Source organism: Sardina pilchardus, chromosome 6, assembly GCF_963854185.1.
Source record: "Sardina pilchardus chromosome 6, fSarPil1.1, whole genome shotgun sequence".
In the NCBI taxonomy this organism is placed as follows: domain Eukaryota; kingdom Metazoa; phylum Chordata; class Actinopteri; order Clupeiformes; family Clupeidae; genus Sardina; species Sardina pilchardus.
Genome location: NC_084999.1, coordinates 30,620,742 through 30,645,483, shown reverse-complemented (window position 1 = coordinate 30,645,483; position 24,742 = coordinate 30,620,742). Strand labels below are relative to the sequence as shown.

The 24,742-nt window shown below is 39.6% G+C and overlaps 1 long non-coding RNA gene across 1 annotated transcript; it reads left to right on the top strand.

Moving 5' to 3' along the window:
* Positions 1–1,200: 1,200 nt before the first annotated feature.
* Positions 1,201–24,523, top strand: LOC134083190 (uncharacterized). Its single transcript, XR_009939719.1, has 4 exons — positions 1,201–1,304; positions 1,416–1,589; positions 23,379–23,480; positions 23,696–24,523. It is a non-coding gene; the product is annotated as an uncharacterized LOC134083190 (long non-coding RNA).
* The last annotated feature ends 219 nt before the right edge of the window (positions 24,524–24,742 follow it).

Below are 24,742 nucleotides of genomic sequence, written 5' to 3'. Positions count from 1 at the left end.
GTGTAATGTGAGGGATAAGTGGTGAATGACCAATGTCCAGTTAACTGCAGTTCAGTATAGTGATGGCAGAGGGAAAGGAGATGTTCTTGTGTCTGGTTGTTTTTATGCGCAGGGATCTGTAGTGCCTGCCAGAGGGGAGGAGGGTAAAGAGGGAGTATGCAGGGTGTGTGGGGTCTTTGAGGATGTTCTCTGCCCGCTTCCTGGTCCTACCAGTGTACAAGTCCTGGAGGGAGGGCAGGGGGGCACCAGTGATTTTTTCGGCCCTCTTAATTATGCGCTGTAATCTGCGTTTGTCCTGTTTTGTGGCGGCCCCAAACCAAACGGTGATGGATGTGCAGAGTATGGATTCAATGACAGCTTTGTAGAAGATGGCCAGCAGCTCTTGTGGCAGGTCATGCTTCCGCAGCTGCCGTAGAAAGTACTGTACATCCTCTGCTGAGCCTTTTTAAGGACGGCGTTGATGTTGGACTCCCACTTCAGGTCCTGGGAAATGATGGAGCTAACTTAACTGCCAGGCAGAAGATCTTTTACAAAGCAGTCTACTATACAGTCATCAACAAAAATGATCTATATGTCTGTTTCAACATCATACAGTTACTCATAGCATTGGAGTAATTGATGACAAGCTTGAATCTGCATGGCTGGCAAAGTTGAGGTGACTTAAGTAGTCTAATAGATCATTTGTATTAAATTAATTTAATCTTGTAACTATGTTTAATTGCAGTCGTCCAATGTGTGGCCCTCCACTTACTCTTACTTTGCCAAAGTAAGTGGGGTACCTCTTTATGGAAAGGGCATACTGTACTTCGGCTGCCAATAGATAACCTGGTAGAAGAATTCAAGTGTGCTACAGTAAGGTCAGGACAGAGTTATTGTTAACAGGCAGTACAGATAGGATATTTAGTGGGCTGACCCCTGTGGAGAGATGATCAAGAATGCCCAGTTTGTAAGTATTAGTCAATTAGGCTTAATTTCCCCCCCAAAGGTGCTCTTCCTTACATGCACAAGTATCTTGTGTTATTTGTAAAAATTACATTTAAAATCCTCAATGAAGAACTTTCTAGGAAAAAATTGGGATATAGGAGTTATATTGCAACTCAATAACATAACAATAACAAACTCCCTTGTGGCCATGTAATGAAAACTACAACTGCCTTGTGACTGACACAACATGTGTGTTGTATCAATTTATGCTGTTATAGGCTGTCAACCGGTGGCTTGTGAAGAAAGATGGAGGTCATTTGAACCCTGAAGAAAGAAATGTGGTCATTCATGCGATGGCATTATTGAAAGCATGCCTGACGGTAAGGCCTACTAGATTTATATTCTTAACATTCATAACCCCTGTGCAAGTTGTCCTTGTCATTTTTATATTTGCATATAAAAACTCACAGATTAAATATGTTTCCCCTCAGGAGGAAGAATTTGCCAGTGTCTGTCAAGCAATGCATTGAAATCGACACCTTTTTGGGTAGTCCCCACGTATCAAGTTACCTGAAGACCAATTGGTTTAGTTATGCAGAGCTATGGGTGAACTTTGGAAGAAAGTTCTATCACTGTACCAGTGAGACCAACAACAAGGCTGAAAGGTATTTACCAGAGAGGGTCGAAGCAGAGGGAGAAGAATAAATGTCCATTAATGTTCTGTGTTCTATTTTAGCAAGGGGGAAATGCAGACCCCTCATTTCAATACAAATGGGCCAGTTTTAGTTGTGGCATTGGCCTGATAAGCCTATTAAACATGTAAAGTATAAAGCCCGCCGAGGTGTCACGTTATCGGGAAATAGTGGACGAGGTTGAAGCTTAGAACAGCTGTTTGCTTCCGCCAAGTCCATTACTTCCCAATAACGGGACACCTCGAAGGATGTTATTCCGCTTATCAACCGATTACAACTCACTTGTATAGACAATAAGTAGGCCTAAGCATTTGAAACATAAAAGAAGCATGCGGTTCACTTTTAATAGGAGCTAACTACCTGCTAAGTTGCTGTACTAGTTCTCTTCGGTTATTGACCACAGTGAGATTGATGAGAACAGCTGATTCGATTGTTGCTTGCTAGTTCAACTGTAGTTTTCTATGGTCACTATAGTTACCATTCAAAATGCATTGATGTAGAACCAAAGGTACTTAAATACCCAAGATGAAGCAGCTCAGGCATTTACAATGGGATGGAATTGTACACACTTCCTGTCTCCTAAATATGCGTGTCATAATGCTTCGACAGAACATTCCATTTGTTTATACTTGATGCCCTTGTGGCACAGAAAGGGTTATTGTGTGGTTATTTTTTAGTCTATGGTGGTTATGCTACATAAGAGATACATTATACCCACCATTGTATTCAGGAGAAAGAGCTTGTTAACATGGTATAAAATGTCTTTAATAAGGTTGAGGAGAACACATATTTTTTTTTTTAAATGTAACCCCTACAAACCAATTTATCAAGATTAATCTAATTTCCCCCCAATTTCTGTTGTAAATACAGAAAAACCTAGAGTGTATTTGAGACTCACAATGTTGTCATCTACTCAGTGAAAAAAAACCCCCAATCAATTCATCACCTTTGATCAGAAGTTATAATCAATTCACTCATAACTTAAGTTGCAGTAACTACTAGAATTTTTAAAGGGTAGAATGTTTTCATGTTTTTGACATTTGCCCCAAAAATACAGATAATGGTCATGGTCAAGATGTTTTACCATCTAAATCTTTAACTAAATATGGGGGCTAAATCAAAAGTGTGGAGGACAGGCAAAAGCTGATGTACAGAACAGCTGATGGTGACTGGTTCTCCGTGTGCTACATTCTACTATGAAAACATGACAGACACTGGAACAGGTATTGGGTTTGCAAAAGGAAAACTATGTTTTTCATTTTATTTAGAAATGACTCAAACAACTTCATATTTGCAGTCGGGTGCTTCCACCCCATGTAGTTGCACGTAGGCTAGGCCTACTTGTCTCCAGCCATCTGTGGGGGAAAAAACAAGTCTGAGTGAATAGGTTGTTTAGCTTTATTATACATCACTTCCACATACTCTTAATCACAACCAACCATAACTCTTTTCACTAAGTATTGTTGGCTACTTGAGGACTCACAGCTTGGAGAGGTAATATCAGCTCACTACTTACAGTAGACCTACTGTATTCCCTTGACTAAACTTTACCAGATGTCAAGCAAACATTTATTAATTCACATATAATATAAGTAAGGAGATATGAACACATCTAAACAGCATACATTACACACACATACACACGTGGATTTTACTGCAGTTGCGTTAAGAAAAAATCATGCATTCACGACAACAGCAGTCAATAAATAAAATCACCATTGGTGAACAAGTCTTCAGTTAGCCTAAGCCTATGTTGTTGTCAGCCAAACAAGCTAAGCAAGCAACTTAGCTGCAAACTGTATATTGTGCGTTCAATGGAATAAAAGGCTATTTGACAATGAAATACATTTTACGTGTAGGCCTACTTGACATAAAGTTAGGAGTCATGCACGGGGATGAATTGTATTCAGACGACGCCACAGGGACATAAAATGCAAGCAGCCTTTTCTGGTGCTAACCAAAATTACAGCTAGTTCCTCCAACATTTAGGCTACGTGACAAACAACATCGTTCAAAATAGAAGAAATCTTTTAAGTGCCAGTCCTACACACAGATGTAATTACAGGCAAAAATAACTTTTACAAACGATTTTGGTGTAATAATATGGACAGCAAGTAGCCTAATAATAACGTAAAATTACTTATATTTACCTTAGTTGATCCAGCAGTTTCTCCATCAGACGTGAAGATGTTGTAGCACCGCATTATGTAATAACACCGCATTATGTAATAATGTAATAAATGTGCACGCCATTATGTAATAATTGCCGCATTTTGAAATATCTGCCGCATTATGTAATAAATTTCTTGAACGCAATATGTAATACATTTTGCTGCATTATGTAATAAGTTATTACATATTGCGGTTGTTACTACATAATGCGGGGGTTGCGGTTTTTTTTTTTTGCCAAATGTAACAATTGGTGCATTATGTAGTAACCAACCAAAATTGACATTTTCGTTGATTAAAAACAGCATGATAATGTGTATTTTACTCAAAAATGCTAAGTAAGAGGACAGTATGTCAACTATTGCTCAGCTTACATTGTAACAATCCACCTTTTAACTTTGGTTGTGCTCATTTAAACGCACAAGGGGTTCTTTTCAATTAATATTTGCAGTCATATTAGTCATGAGATCAAGTTTGGAGGTTAAGTGCTTCTGATAGTTAACCAATTTATTGTCAACTGGATGATGAATGACAGCAATTCTGTAGGCAAGATGGGTGTGCTATGCATTCTGTTTTCTGTTGTCAGATATTATTATATTATTGGCTAAGTTAGAGCTATGACATAGCCAACCATAAGCTAAGCTAACACATTATCATAAAAGGTTAAGGTTTTCTTTTCAAGTTCATTGAGGACACAGTATCTCAGTCTAAATCCTGCTTAGTTTGTAGTACAACAAAACAAAATTAATAATAATAAATATAGCCGCAAGCGGTGATGGCGGGCCAGGACATTTCGGAATCTATAAAAGAATTACGTACTTGTTGGTGGGCATGTGCATTAGCAACACACATGCCCACCAAATTTGGTTAATTTTCATCAATGTATGTGTCAACCACAACAGACAACAGGCTAGGTGGCGTTATAGAGTCCCTAAGCCACACCCTAGGCCAGAGCTCTGTCTCTGACTAAGGCTTAGTTCACACTGGCAGTCGAAATCCGATTTTTTGCTTATCTGGATTGTATATAGCTTGAATTTTGGGTAGTCTGAACTGCACAAAACCTCATGAAATGCGATTTTTACAATGCTGATTCGCACCACATAAGAAGGTGGTTTCAATATCACTAACTATCAGATATGACTCAATCTGAACAGTCGAACCACTTGAATAGGATTTCAACGTATCCCTTTCGTCATTTGCACTGCAACAAACAATTGCAAAGTAATTCTGAGGGATGGAAGTGATTAATTGATTGATTCAGCGCGTGCGCCAGGCCATGAGAACAGTCAGTCAGAAAGATCAGATTCTGATCGGATCTGCAAGACATCGGATTTCGACTGCCAGTGTGAACTAAGCCTAACTGCAGCAATAACACACAAGCCTACCTAATTGTCGTGAATTAATGTGTCAACCATAATAGACAATGTGCTAGGTGGCGCTATAGAGTCCCTAAGCCACACCCTAGGCCAGAGCTCTATCCCTGGCTAGCTGTAGCAATAACACACATGCCCACCAATTGTGGCTCATTTTCGTAAATGTATCAACCACAACAGACAATGCGCTAGGTGGCGATATAGAGTCCCTAAGCCACACCCTAGGCCAGAGCTCTGTTTCTGACTAGCGGCAGCAATAACACACAAGCTCACCAAATTTGATTGATTTTCGTGAATGTATATGTCAACCACAACAGGTAACACATTAGGTGGCGCTAGAGAGTCCCTAAGCCACACCCTCGGCCAGAGCTCTGTCTCTGAATAGCTATAGCAAAACACATGCCCACCAAATTTGGTTCATTTTCGTGAATGTATGTGTCAACCACAACAGACAATGCGCTAGGTGGCGCTATAGAGTCCCTAAGCCACACCCGAGGCCGGAGTTCTGTCTTTGACTAGCGGCAGCAATAAAACACAAGCCCACCAAATTTGGTTGATTTTGTGAATGTATGTGTCAACCACAACAGACAACACGCTAGGTGGCGTTATAGAGTCCCTAAGCCACACCCTAGGCTAGAGCTCTGTCTCTGACTAGCGATAGCAATAACACATGTGCCCACCAAATTTGGTTCATTTTCGTGAATGTATGTGTCAACCACAACAGATAACGTGCTGATAGGTGGCGCTATAGAGTCCCGAAGCCACACCTTAGGCCAGAGCTCTGTCTCTGACTAGCAGAAGCAATTCCACATATAGCTGCCAGGTTACATCCAATTTAAAACCTTTTTTCTGCCTATAACACCAACTTCCTGTTTGTTAATAAGACGCCATAATTCTAAATTTCGCCATTTCAATATACTTCGAAAATTAAAAAATCTGGTCGCAATTCCTCTTGAGAAACCACTCAAGATCATTTTAGAGCATATATGACATGATTTTGATAAACCGTCTAGGAGAGTGTTTCAAAATATGTGATGTGCAAAAATCATAATCATAACTCAAATTCTTCTTCAAAGATTCACTATTAAGTTTAAATGTAACATTGAATTTAATAGAACACACATATCCACCAAATCTGGGCCATTTCCGTGAATGTATGTGTCTACCACAACAGACAACACGTTAGGTGGCGCTATAGAGTCCCTGAGCCACATCCTTGGCCAGAGCTCTGTCACTTAGTAGTGTTACCAATTCCACACATAGCTGCCAAATTTAAAAAGTTTCAGAGCATGCCAAGTTGGTGAAAAAAAGGCAAAACGTGGCCCGGAAGAAATTTAATCTGAGCAAAAACAATGAGGCCTTGCACCTACGGTGCAGCTGCTTCAGCGGCCGCACCTCGGTGCTCGGGCCCTAATAATTTACATTTAAACATTGCCATACATTAGCAGGCCTTGCCTAGCCAGTAATAGACACCATGAATCCCAATCAGTACCTTGCAGGAGGAGCAATATCAAGTAGTGGCTTAGGCTAAGTGCCTGAACAGCATAAATCAAATGGAATTCTGATAGGCAGTTCCCTCTATATACTGATAGTTTGGCTATATGTGTGTGAAATGTGAGTCATGGCCTGTTTTACTGTAGGTAAAGAACATTGTTAAAATTCACTCATTATTCTGCAGTTCCATTGTGTGATCAGTGTGTTAGGCTGTATGTTGCAGCTGAATTGTTTTTCATTTAGTTGCTTAAATACTTAATTGCATCGTTAAATTAATACTTATTTGTAAGCATTAATTTTGAGTAAAATACACATTATTAAGCTGTTTTTATTCAATGAAAATGTCAATTTCGGTTGGTTATTACATAATGCACCGATTGTTACATTTGGCAACAAAAAAAAAACGCAACACCCGCATTATGTAGTAACAACCGCAATATGTAATAACTGATTACATAATGCAGCAAACTGTATTACATATTGCGTTCAAGAAGTTAATTACATAATGCGGCAGATTATTACACAATGCGGCAATTATTACATAATGGCGTGCACATTTATTACATTATTACACAATGCGGTGTTATTACATAATGCGGTGCTACAGATGTCCCCCTGTTTCTTTTTTTTTCAATTTTTTTTTTTTTTTATTGGAAAACAAATATGAATACAGACATGTAACATGAAGACACAATAACTACACGCCAGGGGTTTACATAAAACATAAAACATAACAAGGTACACAAAGTAGAAACATTTACAGCATAATCTTAAATTTTGCACACAAATTTACAGTTTTGACTGCCTTTTTGTTCAGTGAGGCAGAAATGTTGTTAACATAAATTTCCAGATCCTTAAAAAAATAAGTAAAAGAAGGCTTAATTTTCATTACTTTGCACTTATGTATGTGGAATTTGGCAAGAATAATAATTAAATTACAAAGAAAGTATTTCTCCTCCAGCTCTTTACTATAAGTGGTAAAACCAAATAAAACATCCTGCAAACGTAACTGAAAAGCTTCATAAATATGGTCAATTACAAAACGACAAATCTTACGCCAAAAGTCTCTTGAAGAGTCACAAAACCAAAATAGATGAATGAGTGATTCTGGGTGTGTATCACAAAAAGTACAATTAGTGTTAATATCTTTTCTGAATTTAACTAAAAAGGATTTAACTGGGTAACACCGATGAATGATTTTAAAGGAAACTTCCTTTACTTTATTGACTAGTAGATATCTGTTGGGTAGAGTCCAAGTCTTGGCCCAACATACATCGTTGGCATATCCACTCCAAACTGAGATTGCACAAGGTACTGAAATAAAGTCCTTTAGAAATAGATTGCGCACACTCAGGTTATTATTACAGGTAGTGGACACAAAGCATATTTTACCAACATATGTATGAAGAGGATCAAGCTGAGGAGTCACATAAGAACCTCCTTTCAGGAGCATGATCACTCCCAATGGAATTGCATCAAAAACAATGGCAAATTGTTTAGGAGTTACAGGTATTTTTACACTCTGAATAAATTCTTGGTAGCTGAAAAGGTTACCCTGCTCATTAAGAAGTTGATTTACCAAAAAAATTCCATTCCTAAACCAGTTATCAAAAAAAATGGATTTCTTTTTATAACATATATCCCTATTATTCCAAATAAAGTAAGTGTTTGGAGAAAAATTGTGCTTGTAAATAAGAGACCATGACAAAAGAGCTTGCTTGTGAAAATTTGAAAGAGAAACAGGAAGCCTGTCAATATTGTAATTACAAAGCAAGATGAACTTTAAACCACCCAATTGAGAAAACACATGACTAGAGATAAAGTTCCATTTGGAAGCAGGTTCCTTTAAGTGGTTTTTAATCCAGCTAACTTTAAAAGTGTTATTTAGTGTATTAAAGTCAATGAAGTTGAGGCCACCTTTGTTGTAGTCGTTCATCATAACAGATTTTTTGACGACATGTGTTTTGTTTTTCCACATAAAATTCAAGAGAAACTGGTCAATATGTTTACACATTTTTGTATCCACACCCAACGCTATTGCAGCATATGTCAATCTGGATATGCCCTCAGCTTTTGAAAGTAAAGTCCTACCTTTCAAAGATAGATCTCTTTGTAGCCACATGTTAAGCCTTTTTTTGGTCTTATCAATTATAGGGTTAAAGTTAGCACTACACCTGAGATTCTGATCCTTAGTTATAACTATGCCCAAGTAGGTAATTTGATCCTTCACTGGTATATTGGAAATAGAAACTGTATTACAGCCCTTCACTGCCATTAGTTCACATTTGTTCACATTCAGATGAAGACCTGACGCTAAAGAAAAAACCTGAATAATGTCTAATGCAACAGATACCTGAGATGAATCATTTAAAAAGAGTGTGGTGTCATCCGCCAGTTGACTTATAATGACCTCTCTGTCTAGCACAGACATTCCCTTTAGACCACTGTTCTTAATATGAATAGCCAATAATTGGGTACATAACAAAAATAAGTAAGGGGAAATGGGGCAGCCTTGTCGAATGCCACGTTTTAATTCAAACCTGGAGGATGAGCCATACTTTAATTTAATCGAACTATTACCATGACTATATAGAGTTCTTATAGTTCTACAAAAAAAGTCACCAAAACCAAATTTGTTAAGTGTTTTAAAAATAAATTTGTGCTCAATTGAATCAAAAGCTTTGTAGAAGTCCAAAAAAAGAATAAAACTGTCATTCTGAACGTAATCAGGATAGTCAATTATATCTAGTACTAAGCGAATGTTATTTGAAATTTGTCTATTTTCCATAAAACCCGACTGAGTCTCATCTATGATCTCATGCAAGATGGATTTTAACTTTTTGGCAAACACAGTGGCTAAAATCTTGTAATCATTATTTAGTAGGCTACTTGGGCACCAGTTGTCAATCATCTGATGGTCTTTTTTAGGTTTTGGCAATAGAGTTATTAAACCCTGTGTCAAAGTTGTTGGAAGGGTGCCCTCAGAAACACTTTCTTTGAAGACTTCTAACAAAAAGGGAGCCAATTCTTTGGAGAAGGCCTTATAAAATTCAGAGGTGATACCGTCCACACCAGGTGATTTATTAACTTTTAGGCTTTTTATTGCATCTATGATCTCCTGAACAGCAATGGGACAGTCACAAAGGTCCTTATCAGTCTTGCTTATTGGGTTAACAACTAATGAATTCAGGAATGAGTTGGTACTATCTTCACAATATTGAGAACTGTATACATTTCTATAGAAGTTAGAGCAAAAGTTTGCTATCTTTTTTGCATCATCGCAGACTGCATCCCCTATTTTAAGTTGATGTATAGTGTTGTAAACAGATTGAGATTTTTCTAACCTAAAAAAATAAGCCGAATTTTGTTCCCTTCCTCTAACCAGCGCCTTCTGGACCTAACAAAAGCCCCATCAGCTTTGGCTTTATATAGATTATCAATTTTACCTTGATAATCAAACAATGTCTCTTTGTCTTCGGGGGTAAGTTTATCGGGACATATAGAGGATAAAGTTGTAATTTTCGCTATTATATTTTCCTCTTCAATTCTTTTTGCTTTAGCTAGAGAACTACAATAACTTCTGAAAAACTGCCCAACCTCAAATTTAAACAGCTCCCATTTAATCCATGCCTATTTTCTACTACAGCTTCATTCCAAAAGACCTGGATAAGTTCCTTAACCTTTGCCTTAACACATGTGTGACTTAGAACAGAGCTATTCATTTTCCAATATGAGCTTCTTGGGCAATTTGAACTTGGGAAAAGAGAAATATGAATCCTAATGGCCTTATGATCAGTGAGAGGGGTCGGGAGAATCTCTGTTTTTGTGCTGCTTTTGAGATTACTACAGTAGATATTAACCAAAAATCAATTCGTGATTGTCTAGATTTGGACGCATTACTCCATGTAAACATTATGTCAACGGGAAAATGTTCTCGCCATATATCTATTAGATCAAACCTTTGCATTAGAGATCTTAGTGTTGCACTGGTATTGGTCTGAGAACCTGACGGCCATCTGTCAACTGTGTTATCCAGAGCAATATTAAAGTCACCGCCTAAAAGCAGATGAGCACTAGGAAACTTAGACAGCCAGTGAAGTATCCTACTTTCCACATCAGTAAGAAGATTTTTGTTATCATTTACTGTGTTGTAACCATATATGTTGATTATTATGAAAAAAACGTTTTGAATGTTAATGACTGTGCATACATAGTGACCATCTTTATCTGTATCTGTGTGCAGTATACTTGGTGTGAATTTATGTTTAAGGGTACAAACACCTGCAGATCGTGTGGATGCATGCGAAAAGTATGCTTCATTGCCCCACTGTGATTTCCAAAAACTTACATCATCACTTACAGAATGTGTTTCCTGAAAAAAACAAAAGTCTGTGTTGCATTGTTTTGCAAATAAAAATAATGACTTGCGCTTCAAATTGTCTCTTAAACCCCTGGCGTTGAGAGAGACTATAGACAAAGAAATAGTATTGAATTCAGAACAAAGAAATAAACAGGTAAGTACAGCTTCAAATTAGAACTAGTAATTTGGTGATATGCCCTGAGAACAGCATCGTATAACCTTTTTTTTTTAGTAAAAAACATAATATGGCCTAGGCCTACATATAGGCCCAAAAAACTTTTCATGTGTGAACAGTTAACTTTCAGACAATGAGGTATCACCTGTTGGGGAAAGCGTCATGGCAAAATACTTCCAGGCAAAGGAATTTCCTTTTTATCAATGAAGGCACGGCCACCTACAAAGTAGGCTTTTTTTCCCATTCTTCCGAGCTCTGTCCACGAATGGCCACAGCGCTTTCCTCGACTCCCTGTCAGCTTTGCAGAGATCCTCCGCGAAGCGCATGCCGTTGTCTTGAAGGTAGGCACACCCCTTGGCTGCAGCCCATACTGAGGCTCTCGCCACTCGTGAGGAGAACTGCAGAATGATGCTCCGACGGCCATTCGCCGCCTTCTCTCCGATGCGATGCACGGAATCAATGACCTGAGGGAGATGCCCGCTTTCCTCCGGTGCCACCTCCTGGCAGATACGGATAACTTCTTGACGTACATTTTTGTCTTCCACTTGTTCGGATACCCCATGCAGCTTCAAATTCCACCGTCGTGAGTACCTTTCCAGCTCTGTGATACGTGACTCCAGCATACCAACACGTTCCTTCTCTCCCTCAAACGCAACATCTAGTTGGTGAACTTTGTTTTTCACTTCACCCATTTGCTGGCCAATCGCTTCCACGTCTCCCCTCAGGCTAGTTATGTGAGCAGTGTTATCTTCAACTATTTTCTTCAACTCGTCCGATCTCGTGTTTATCAGCTGTGACAGAGTGCCAACTATATCCTCAGCAGCCATTTCATTTTTACCCCTTTTAACTGGAGGTTTCTCCGGCATTAAAGGCAGAGAGGGAAAGTCTTCACTCGCCAGTGCAATCGCGCCCTTGCCATTAGCATAGTTGTGGAAATCATCAATATCAAGGAGAATGTTAGCATCATTCTCCGATTTGCGCTGAGTTTTTCTCTTCCCACTGGCATTTGACATAATGACCGGAAATTTCTTTTAATCAAGTAAAAAAGTTCGTTTCACATGAAGACGGTCTCTATATTGGACAGACGGAATTCAGTCAATAAAACAGGTTCTTACATATTAAATTAACATTCTTCGATAGCTGTTCTCGTGGATGCAACCAATTACAGCGCCATCTTGGAGCCAACCTGTCCCCCTGTTTCTCTTCCAGCTGAAGCAAACGTTATGTCAACTCTTGATTTATTTCACGTAGGCTAGTTAAATAGATTCGCGCCATAAATTCCTTAACCGATATATCACCGTAAAGCTTATGATGTGGCGTTTATGGGGAAGTTCTGATAAACAAAATCGGATGAAGTATGGCGGAGATATTAGACTGAACGTAAAGGGTGCTGGGCTCCAGAAATTAGAATGGGCCGAACCTGCATCTGATCGCGTGCCAGTGGATTACAGAAACAGCCAGACAAGTGGCAAACACAGTGGCGGTTCTAGACTCAATTACTCCCCGGGCGAGATCCCCCCCCGAGCGCCCCCCCCCCCCCAACAAAAAAAAACACTTTTTTTTCAAACAGTCATTTTTTTTATTGAGACATTTTAAATGTCATTTTTAAAAGCAACAGGCAACTCTGTACAAACAAGATATGGCAAACAATGAGATGTCATTTGGCAATGCTGTAAGCAGTCTTTTGCAAATGAGGCAATTCTGCACAAAACCGTATTAGAACTTAAATAAATACACAATAGACCTATATACATAAAAGTGGCAAATATAACTTACAAATATAAAAGCAGGACTTCCGGTATGACGTCGTGGGGGTGAGACACGCATTACAGAGCTCCCAGTGAACTTGGGAAATTATATTGCTTTAACATCGTCCTGGTTTTAAATATTTGTTTCTGTGGGATCATACATTTACGAGATAACGTTTACTACCCTTTGTGTGAACTGAAATGAGTGGCAAATCGAAATCTTCGCAACAAACACGACAGGCTAGTGTTGCTAGCAAACTTGCAACTATGGCGGAGGGCAAGGCTAGTGGCTTGGTGGAAGATAACGTATCCATGCCTCAACTTGTGACCGAACTTGCTAAGCAGAGGTCTGTTCTCACAGATGACATCTCCAAGTTAATTCAAGACTCCTTAAAACCTCTCCAGACTGTTGTGGATGCTATACGTGACACCGTCAACTCGTTTCAAGGCAGACTAACTTCCACAGAGGCGATAGCTGGAGAAAACTTCGAGCGCTTAAACACTGCTGAAGCTACTATAAACACGCTGAAAATAGCTAATCAAGAATTGTTGGATCGGGTGGATGATCTCGAAAACAGATCACGCAGGGCTAACCTGCGAATCGTGAACATTCCGGAGGGCAGCGAGAATGGCAAAGATCCTGTTAAGTTCATGGAAGAGCTACTTGGGGAGTGTTTGGGGTCGAGTGTTTTCACTGAGCCACCTGAACTGGAAAGAGCTCATAGATCCTTGGCTTCTAAACCAGCTCACGGGAAGCCTGCTAGAGCATTTGTGGTGTGTTTTCGAAGGTTTCAACAAAAAGAAGCAGCACTGCGTTGGGCAAGGAATCACGTGATTAAATTCCACGATGCTACACTCCGGTTCTATCCTGATCTGAGTGCTATCTTGGCGAAAAAACGCAGTGCTTTCAACGGAGTTAAACAAGCGTTGTATGAGAAGGGAGTGAAGTTTCGCCTGATCTATCCAGCCCGTCTGAGAGTGTTCTTGGGGGAGGAGACGCTTAACTTCGAGTCGCCTGAGGAGGTTCAGGAATTCTACAACAAGCGCATTCGGTCCATTGAGTGAACGGAGGTGGTGGACTTTATGCGAATTCAGAGGAATCGACCTGGACCACATGACAATTAAGTATTTTGTTATTTGAGAGAAAAAAAAAAAACAGTGGCTTTAATAACTTGGTAAAAAAGTATGTCACTTTCATAGAGATGTGAATTAAATAATAGATGTTGGGATCTTTGTAGATACAGTAGCCTAGTATTGAGGGATGTTTACCGGTAAGACATTTTTAGCGAGCCTGCAGTTTATCCCTTTTGGGGATTTAGACATAGGCAGTTCACGCGCTATGGGTTTCAGTTTATGTTTTTGTTGTTTGTGGGGGAGGGTTAAGGGTATGGGGATGTGCGTCATGGGTTGTCATTGTGAATCAGTTTTGTTAAATACTTATGGCCTATCAGTGTTAAGTTTGTTATGAGTAATAGTAGGCTTAATCAAAACTTGGGTGAAGCTGTCAGGTTTATAAGCTGGAATGTAAAGGGGATGAATGGACCTGTGAAACGAGCAAGAATATTTGCACATTTAAAATTTTTAAAATGTGAAATTGCTTTTTTGCAAGAAACCCACTTATTGGTGAAAGATCATCTTAGATTAAGGAAAGCATGGGTGGGTCAAATATTTCATTCGAAATTTATTCATAAATCTAGGGGGGTGGCTATCTTGATACATAAAAAAGTTCCTTTCAGCCCAACAAAGATAATAGAGGATTCACAAGGGAGATATGTCATTGTATTAGGGTCTTTATATTTTAAGCCTGTCATATTGGTGAACATATATGCTCCTAATTTTGATGATGAGAGGTTTATGGAAAAAGTTCTAACATCTATACCAAGTCTCAATTCCCATTCTCTTATTTTTGGAGGAGATCTAAATTGTTCAATTACTCCGTCCTTGGATCGTTCCAATCCAAAATCTACTTCTCCCTCCAAAATGGCTAAGAGACTGTCAATGTTCATGGATCAGGTGGGCTGTGCTGATCCATGGCGTTTCCGTTTCCCATTGAGCAAGGCCTATTCTTATTTTTCTCATGTACACCATACGTACAGTAGAATTGATTATTTCTTCATTGATAGTGCATTGCTGCCTTTGGTTAAAACAATTGAATATTCCTCTATAATTGAATCTGATCACGCTCCAGTACTTTTAGAACTTTGTTTATCACACAAAAGTGTGGAGTACACTCCATGGAGATTGGATGCTTCTTTATTGAAAGAGAAGGGATTTTGCCAAATGATTTCATCAGCCATAGATGATTTTCTTGTTTTTAACAGAGGTGATGTGTCTCCTACTATTTTGTGGGAGACCCTCAAAGCTGTTGTTAGGGGGAATATTATCTCATATACATCCATGCTAAATAAAAGTAGACGTCTAGAGCAAGAACGTTTGATCAAAGCCATAGGGGTGATAGATAGCCAATATTCAGCTAATCCATGCCCAGAACTTTACAAAGAAAAAGTAGAACTTCAGGCTAAGTATGAGTTGTTGGCTTCGGGAAAAACTGAAAAGATGTTGTTGAGATCACGGGGCATTATGTATGAACATGGGGAAAAGTCTGGTCGTCTTTTGGCCCACCAGTTAAAGAGCAGATCATCTGAACAACATATCTCATGTATTATGAAAGACAATGGGGAACTTACAGTTGATCCTATAGAAATTAATGATACATTTCAGGCATTTTATTCAAATTTATATTCATCTGAAGCTCCTGAAGACGATACAGTTATGTTTAATTTTTTCAGCAATTTAGATATGCCCACTATTAATCCAGTCAGTAGAGCAGAATTAGAATTTCCTGTTTCGCACACGGAAATTGCGGATGCAATTAGGACCATGCAGAACGGAAAGGCGCCGGGCCCTGATGGGTACCCAGTTGAATTTTTCAAGAAATTCTCAGGGCAACTAATTCCACTCTTACTTGAAATGTATAGCGACTCTAAAGCTAATGGTTCTCTGCCTAGGACATTGACTGAAGCTTCCATAAGTTTATTGTTAAAACCAGGAAAAGACAGAAAGGAATGTGGGTCATATCGCCCTATTTCCCTACTTAATTGTGATATTAAAATATTGGCAAAAGCACTTGCACGCCGCTTGGAAAAAGTTATGCCAGAGGTGATCTCCCTGGACCAAACAGGTTTTATGACGGGACGGCATTCTTTTTCAAATGTGCGTAGCCTCCTAAATGTCTTGTATTCACCGGCATCCAGTACAGTGGCTGAAGTGGTCATTTCTTTGGACGCAGAAAAAGCGTTTGATAGGGTTGAGTGGGGTTTTTTGTTTGAGTGTTTGAATAGATTTGGTTTTGGCCCTAATTTTAGATCATGGATTGAGCTTTTATATTTCAGTCCAAAGGCATCAGTAGTCACCAACAGAAATCATTCTGAATATTTTTCTTTGACGAGGGGAACACGTCAGGGATCACCATTAAGTCCACTTTTGTTTGCTTTAGTTATTGAACCGCTTTCTATTGCGCTTAAGTCAAAGCCAGAAATATGTGGAATTCATAGATGGGGATTGACCCATAAATTATCTTTATATGCAGATGACTTGTTGTTATATTTATCTGACCCTGTGCATTGTATTCCACATGTGTTGAATATATTGCAAACATTTAGTATTTTCTCTGGTTATAAATTGAACTTAACTAAAAGTGAGTGTTTTCCTATAAATGTCTTGGCCCGGTCTCTTCAAGACTCTGATTTGCCTTTTTGCATGTCTAGAGATGGGTTTAAGTATTTAGGTATTCACTTGACTCAAACTTTTCCTGAACTATACCAAAAAAACTTTGCTTCATTAGTAGATAGATTAAAGTCTGATTTTCAGAGATGGAATGCCATTAATTTGTCACTGGTTGGTAGGATCAACTGTATTAAGATGAATGTTCTCCCTAGATTTCTTTATCTTTTTCAGTGCCTTCCCATTTATCTGCCCAAATCATTTTTTCAATCTATTGATAGGTATATTACTTCATTTATTTGGGCTGGGAAAGCTCCTAGAATTCAAAAGAAATTCCTTCAAAGACACCGTTCTGATGGAGGTTTAGGTTTGCCAAATTTACAATTTTACTGTTGGGCGGCAAACTGCCAGAAAATACTTTATTGGTGTCAGTCATCAGATATGGTTTGGTGTGAAGCTGAGAACAATTCTTGTTTATCAACATCACTTCCAGCCTTAGTGACTTCTAGAATACCTCTGGCTATTTCAAGACATACCTCAAATCCAACGGTCGTTAATACGTTACGTATTTGGCAACAATTTAGAAAATATGTGGGTTTCTCTAATTTTTCCATTCTAGCCCCAATTTGTCATAATCACTCATTTATTCCGGCTAAAATAGATGCGACTTTCTTGGAATGGAGTAGGCGGGGCCTTGTCAGATTTAAAGATTTTTATAAGGATGGTGTTTTTGCAAGTTTTAATGACATATGTGAAAAATTTAATCTCTCCCGCTCAAACCATTTTAGATATCTACAGATTCGCCACTTTATCCAGGGTAATACTACAGATTTTCCAAACGAACCAGATCCATCTGTTTTGGAGGATGTTTTGGAAGTGTCTTCTAACTTAAAGGGCCTTATTTCTAGAATTTACATACTCATCAGTTCTCATGGTGATAATACTCTGGATAAGATTAGATCAAAATGGGATGATGAATTGGGGGAGACAATCTCAGATAGTATATGGGAGGAGGCGGTGCGTAGGGTCAATGGGACTACATCCTGTGCTCGTCTAAGCTTAATCCAGTTCAAAGTTTTACATAGGATGCATTTTTCTAAAGCTAGATTGGCAAAAATATTTACAGGCATGGATGATAATTGTAGCAGGTGTCATAGTGCCCCAGCAACTTTGACCCATATGTTCTGGTCATGCTCATGTTTAGATCAGTTCTGGTCAGGGGTCTACAACATTTTGTCTGAAGTTATAGAAATAGACTGTGAGCCCAATGTTTATACTTCAATTTTTGGGACAGTGCCAAGCAACCTTATAGGGTTGGCGAGGTATAAAGATATATTAGCCTTTTCAACTCTGATTGCCAGGCGGCAAATTCTTTTACATTGGAAATCCCAATATCCACCAAAGGTTTCTGTATGGTTGACGGATCTTATGATGTACCTGAAACTGGAAAAGATAAAATATGCACTTAGAGGATCCACTGATCTTTTTTATGGTATCTGGAACCCACTGATAACATATTTTGAAAAACTTCAGTCCCTTCCTGAGATTCCCTAATGACATGCAAAGCACTAAGTTGATTTGTTGGCCAAGGCCTGAGTCTGCCATATTTTTTTTTTATTTTTTTTTTTACTGATTTTATTGTTGGATTGTGTATATTTTATTATTTGATTTGGTATAAGATGGCAATAAGTGTACATGTGACTTACTACTGTCTTTTGTTTGACTGATATACTGAGACGCACAGATGTTCGGATGAGGGTGGAGGGGGGGGGGGGTTCTATTGAAAAAGTAAAACAAATGTATTTCTTGTATGTAATTTGGTTATCTCTGGTGAATAAAAAGAGATTAAAAAAAAAAAAAAAAAAATATAAAAGCAGAACAATAATATTAAATATTAAATAAAATCAAATTTGAAAATATTCACTATAGACATAAAGTGTCAAATATATAGGCTCACAATAACATTGCAAAAGATTGTCAGCTGAGAGTGCTGTAAGCAATGAGACAATTATGCACAAACAGTATTAGAACTTACATAAATAGAATAGAATAGAATGTATACTTTTTTGATCCCTAGAGGGAAATTCAGTTCTCTGCATTTAACCCAATTTAACCGAATTAGTGAACACACACAGCACACAGTGAACAGTGAGGTGAATCACACACTAACCCAGAGCAGTGAGCTGCCAGCCCAACCCTCCGGTTACAAGCCCGAAGCCCTAACCAGTTGGCCACGGCTGCCCATAAATATACTGTACAATAGTCAAACATAACATGCAATCAAATATAAAAAAAAATAAAACAAGAGTAGAACAATAATATAAAATCTTGAATAAAATCACTTCAAATTTGAAAACACACACACACATCTAAGAACTAAGAACACATTAAGAACAGAAAACAAAAACTAAAAGCTGACCTTTCTGGCCTTCCTTGACGCAAAGTCATCAATAATGTCGTCATATGAAATCTGTTCCCCCAGTGAATGGTTCACACTGATGACAGCAAGGCCGGTGAGCCGTTCCTGAGACATAGTTGACCTCAGATATGACTTTACTAACTTCAACTTGGAAAAGCTCCTCTCTGCTTGAGCCACAGTGACTGGCAGAGTAAGAGCTATCCTCAGTGCAGTCCAAAAGTTGGGATAGATCTCTGAGAGATCATTTTCCTGCATAAAAGTGATGATGGCAAGGAGGGTCATGCTGCTTGATGGCAGGTCAGGGAAGCTCTTTATTTCTTTAACAAGCTCACCACTGTCCAAATCAGAGTGCCCTTGAAAATGCAGTGTGGTCCCAAGTGCCTCGCATTGCTCTGCCAGCTCCTCGCCTGTGAGAGTTGGGAAATTGGTCAAAACTCCGAATTTGTTTCCCACATTTTCCAATGTGGAAAACCTCTCCTGGATGGCTGACATGGCTGCATCGACAACAACATTGAAGAATTCCACCTCCAACTTTTTGAGAGCATCACTCAGAGGCTCATCATGTGACTCATATGAGAACTGGCGCTTGGTGGACCTCAGCCTTTTCTGTTTCAAAACAGCCTCCACATTCATTTCCTCACACATGTCTTTGGCTGCCATCTGTGCGGTCACAAAGCCACTTGCCCTGTAGCTCTGGAGACCTTGCTCTGTCTTCTTCAAAAGACCCAAAACTAGGTCCACATGCATATTTGGGGACTGCATTAGTTTGCTGACATGCTGTATTGCAGTCAGCATGTCATACCAAACAACTGTGCAAATGCAGAAGCGGTATGACCCCACCTCCTCAGACAAAGACTGGGCCTCAGTTCTTATGACAGGGTCTTTGGTGCTGTCTCTCACTTCCATTAAAGCCTCTCTCACGGCGGCTCCTTGGTACCTCATGGGCTCAACACTCTTGACCTTGCTCTCCCACCTTGTGTCTGTCCACATCTTCGAAGTTATGCTCACATGACTTTTCAGTATGGCCCATCTTTGGGTGGATGCTGAGAACAATGTGTACAGTTTTTGCAGGACACCAAAGTAGCTTATAGCATCAACAGATGCTTTAGCAGCATCACACACAACTAAATTCAATGTATGTGCCCCACATGGCACAAACAGAGCTCGGGGATTCTTTTCTAAGAGCCTGGCTTGAACTCCCTTATTTTTCCCTTTCATGTTGGCCCCGTTGTCATATGACTGTCCTCTGCAGTCTTCAAAAGGAATTCCCAACTCTTCAAGTCTTGACAGGATCATGGATGCCAAGTGCAGGCCTGTGGACTCCTCTGCCTCCAAAAATCCCATAAAATGTTCCCTGATATGGGGCTTTTCCATCAGTGACACCACACGAATGACTACTGACAACTGTTCGGTGTGGCTTATATCAGGGGTGCAGTCCAGAATTATTGAAAAAAACCTTGCCTGCTTAATGTCATCCACTATAGCAGATATGATTTTGCTGCTCAACAAATCAATCAGCTCGTTCTGTACATGATGGCCCAGGTAGCTGTTGTGACTTGCTGCTCCTCTTTCAACACGGTCAAGGTGACCTTTCATAATGGAATCAAATCTGGCCATAAGTTCGACCTCTTTGAGAAAATTCCCATTTGATGGTGTGAACAATGTTTCTGTGTGTCCCCTTAGAGCCAAATTTCGAACTGCTAGTGACTGCACAATAGCAATGAGACGTGTCAGCACTGCTCTCCATCTCTTCCTCTCAGTCTCCAGAAGTGCCATCTCCTGCTTATCAATCGTTTTCCCACTTCTTAACCTCACTGCCAATTCCTTCCATGCTTTCATGCAATTGAGATGTTCTGGACTGTTTTCATGTGATGTGAGATACGAACCTGCATGTTTCCAATCGGACAATCCTGAACTTATTAAATGAATGTTCCTCTTGGAAAACAATTTGCAGCAGAAGCAAAAGAGGCTATTGTTCTCCATGGAAAATATCAGCCAACTCCTTGCCATCTTTTCACCACTAACTAATGTCTTCTTAAAATAGTGGTGGTGGCAACTTCTCCCATCACTTCCACTCCTTTGGAAAACAAAATCAGGTGGCAACTTACAGGGTCCTCTGCAAACCAGTTCAGTCCGAATCCTGTCCGTCAGAAGTGTAGGCCATTTAGCAGGGTCAGTTGACAGAGGCTCCTCAGCAGTGGGGCATTCAGCTCCAGGCATTTCTATCAGACAGCATATTGTCACATTACTCAAAGCACATAGCACATAGCAGAAGAACATAACTCATAGCCCTACTAAGAAATTATCAAAAATGTTATAACTACATTAAATTACTTGTTCTTGCAGCCTAGGCATACCCCCTCCCGAGACAGAGACAGAGACAGAGACAGAGACAGAGACAGAGACCACCTCAGAAGAGGCCTGTGCAGCTGATGAGGTTGATGGCTCCTCCTCATCCTGTGAAACAGGGGCTGTGGGTGGCTCATCTTGAGCAGTGGCAGAGGATGCTCCAAAGTATTTTAGAAGTGCCCCTGAAATTGCAATTGAAATTGTCATTAAAAGACTTCAGGCTACAATTTAGCTCTTAAACAAAACAAAACATTCATTGATAGCAAATTTCATAAACATGCCCTTCGGCCTATACATGCTAAATGTCTGCTGTCATATTAAACTAGGGAGGGACAATTAGTTATTTGGTTACTGCCTCGAATAGGCTACTATGCTTTGCACACGTTTAGTTATGACTGAATGATTGTTGTGATTAAACTGCTGTCACGGATTTGTTGCAAATGCCAAGTGTTCGTCTTTGAAACTACCTTGTTACATGAAAATTGCGTTGTCTAAACAGCAACGTTAACCAAAATGATGGAAATAAGTAGGCTAATCAGAACTTTTGAGGTCTTGACCGTTTTGTTGCAAAGCATAATCCATCTCATGGTGAAATGAGTTGTTGTGTTTGTTAAAACCGAATGATTATTTTATAGGCTAAGCATGTATCATTGCAAGCTAACAAACGTAAAAGTTATACTAGGCTAGGCCCTATCAATTAACATTAACGTTAGCCCTTCACTCATGACGTGATACTGTTATTATAGGACATTACATACCTTTATCCTTTACTCGTTTCTCCTCTTCTACTTTTCTTTTTTTTCGGAACTGGGCACCTGATGGCTTTGACCGCTTTCTGTCCATCTGTGTTTGGCACTCGACAGTCGACAACAATCCACAAATTCCCATGATCCCCCAATTCATGGGTTTCATCAGGTCCATGTCACAGGTGTAGGCTATTAGCCTAATCAAGCACCATGCAGTCTGCATTCATCATCTAGGTGCTTGATTTGATACACCTGGTGGGTGACCTCTTAATCGTTTTGTCACCTACTTTTATTAGCCATTTCACACAGTTAATTAAATGTGCAGGAATCATAGGTCTGCATTCATAACATTATGAGATGTGCGTTGTTTAGAAGAAAGTCAAGGTGTGACTGATTTTAGCCCACTAATAGACTGTTGTAGGCTACTATAGCCTACAGTGGATCCCCATCCCCCTTTCCCGTTTCATTAAGGAGACCCAGAGGTGAACTGTCCCCCGCAAACCCCTCCCTTCGCCCTTTCCTCTGCACGGTGCAGCGCAGTAGGCTACCTTCTGAGCAACGGGGGCGCCAATTCCCTAATTCCTCACACAAGTGATGGATAATAGAAAATCGTTTTGCGAGGTTTATTGTTATTATTCTTTTTTTTTTTTTTTTTTTAAGCGCTCGTGCCGCCCTGGGCGACCGCCCGGTTCGCCCGTACCTAAAACCGCCACTGGGCAAACAAAGTCGTTTTTCTCCATAATTGCTTATTTAAAAAAATACCATGTCGGTGTCAGAATGTGAAAAACATATGTGATTTACAGAAAATGCATTAACATTTTCAATATCAAACTGTATAAATTAAGGCTGGGGCAAAATCCAAGAAAAAAAAGATTTCTTCCATAGGGTTACATTGTAAAAAATCTCCCCCAAGTCTCCTAAAAAGGCGTGGCGCGTTCGAACCCTACGTCATAGGGGAACAGGAAGAAGCCTCCTGTGAATTGTCTCGCTTTTTCAACCGTCTCTGGTAGAACGGTGATTTAATTTGTTTTGCCAGATCTACTTGAAAATAATGGACACCCTGTCAGCCAATCAGAAAACAGCATTCCATTTCACCGGGTGATAATAGGGGGGAAAGCATGATGAAGCGGTCTGTAAATGTTTGTATGGCAGTTATCAACATTGTGTTCTGCTGGGTTTAAATTTGAATGGCTTTCTGTTTTAAAGGTTCTTCTTGACTCTTAAATACCAGTTTCTTCGAGGTCAGGCAAACAGAAGAGTTGACCAACTTCTCCTCTTGCTGTGTGGCGATGTGGAAAAGTATTACAGGTTAGTAATCTCTAACTGTGTTCACAGCAAGAGCTACCAAAGCTGCAAAATCGCTTTTGTCACTGGTAAAATGCAGCTGCTAAATAATAATTCTGTCGCTTTGGTCGCTCAAGTTGCTCATGACGTTCTTTTGGCAGTTTGTCACTGGCCTACACGGTCTTATCTGAGGCAAAGTCTGCTATTTTACTTTACTTACATTTGTGTCCTAACTGCAGCTACATGGATGACCTCACTGAAGCAGGACGACTGACACCATCCACCCCTGCTGCTCACCAGGCTGCTGCGGTGCTGTTTGAAAATGGCGTGGGCGCAGATTTGGAGATAGAAGCTGGGCAGTGTTCTGTGCCGTCACAGACAACCAACACAATGTACAAAGTAGACTTGCTACATTTTACATGTGAGTGCACCTATTTCCAGATGGGAAACATGTGCAAACATCTTCTCCTGTTGAAACTTGAGGTAGATAGCAGAGGTATGGACATAGAAAAAATCAGAAATGACAAAGCACTAGAAATGATTAGCCTGAATCTTTATCAGCAAACAGAAGAGGAAATAACAATTTTTAATACTGATGGGGCTATAAGTATTGTGAATAGGCAAACTCCAAATTTGTGCACATGCATTGCCAATAGCTTTGGAGAAAGATGTGTTTGCACACATGTCGTACATGCCCTTGAACCTCCAGTAATTTGCACAGATCCTGAAGAAAATGCACACATGTCTGAAGCCTCCAATGGTAACCCTTCCATACAGTTAATGTTATCAGACCTACTGGAGTGGAGCAAGTCTGACACATTTGTACAGACCCCGGAATTGTACAATACAATCCAAAAAGCACACAGACTGGCTATGGGAAAATTCACCACTGTGACCAAGAAAAGGAAAATTACCCCTCTGCATGATTACCGCAAAAAAATAAAGAAAGCTAGACAGCAGGCAGCAGTTATCCAGAACTTTAAAAAGAAAAGATGCGCAAGAACAACTTAATTCTATTATTCATGAAAGCACCTGTCCTGATGAGTTGATGAATTCTTAAGTTGATTTAATTCTTAAGTTCTTCAGTGTATTGTCACTTCAAGTATTGACCCCCAAGAAAAACTCACAATTGCAAATAAAGTCAAATGTTTTGCAAATTTATTGCTTTGAGCTTTTTTTTTTTGTTAACACAACTTTTATTTTTCAGCTTCGGACAAGCACGCGTCCATCAGCGCAAATGCTCCTCTGAGTAATTCTGGCCCAAGGCCATGTGTGGCAATGCTGTA